We start from the raw sequence: 1,197 nt of genomic DNA on the forward strand, positions 1-1,197 counted from the left end.
AGAGCTTACAAATTTATACAGAGTCAAACCAGTTTGTAAAGAGTGAATAGACCGTTGCTGGTGGGTTTTTTTTCCCCAATTTTATGTGTGATCATACAGTAATGTATTTTTCCATAAAGGAAAATCATTGAGCATATAGCATTATAATAGCTAGTTCTTTATACTCACATTGCTGTTAGCCTACATTTTCATAGGTTCATGTATATCTCTTCATTATGACATACACTTTATACCCATTTAAAATAGTTTGTATTTTCAGAAATACAATATAATCCTTTCCATGGGCATAACACATTTTACTTAGGTGGCTCATATGCTAAGATCCAGGAGAGACCCTCCAGAATGGTGATTTTCCAATTGTTCCATGCTATTTTCAGGTGTATCAGCTTCCTATTGCTGTTGTGACAAATTACCACAAATTTAGTAGCTTAAAACAACACACATTTATTATTTTACAATCCTGGAGGTCAGAGGTATCACAAGGGTCCCAGTGGGCTAACAGCAGGAGTGAGCAGAGCTGAATTCTTTTCTGGAGGCTCCAGGAGACGCTGTTCCCTTGTCTTTTCCAGCATCTGCAGGACGCCTGCGCTCCTTGGCTGAAGGCCCCCTCCAACTTCGAAGCCAGCAATGGCTGGTTGAGTCTCTCACATTATGTGACTCTGCCACGCCAGTCTCCCTCTTTCCCATATAAGCACCCCTGTGATTACATTGGGCCCACCAGATAATTCAGGATAATCTGTCTCAAGGTCAGCTGATTGGCAACCTTAGTTCCATCTTCAACCCTAATTCCGCCTGTGCCATGTAACATGACACAGTTTTCAGAAATTCAGAGGTGAATCTCTGGGGGGGAAGTGTTAGTTATTCTGTCTACCACACCAGTTATTGTACACAATTGAGTTAACATTTTTTTCTTTTCTAGCTTTGAGATACTATTAACATACAACATACGTAAGTTTAAGGTGTACAACTGATGATTTGATACACGTATATATTGCAAAATGATTACCACAATAAGGTTAACACCTCCACTACCTCACATAATTACTTCTTTTTTGTCTGTGGTGATAGAATTTAAGATCTTCTCTCTTATGAACTTGCAAGTATATAATACAGTACTGTTAATTATAGTCACCCTGCTGTACCTAGAGCCCCAGAACTTACTCATCTTATAACTGGAAGTTTATGCCCTTTGACCAA

Source organism: Hipposideros armiger, unplaced genomic scaffold (assembly GCF_001890085.2).
Source record: "Hipposideros armiger isolate ML-2016 unplaced genomic scaffold, ASM189008v1 scaffold_175, whole genome shotgun sequence".
Lineage (NCBI taxonomy): Eukaryota > Metazoa > Chordata > Mammalia > Chiroptera > Hipposideridae > Hipposideros > Hipposideros armiger.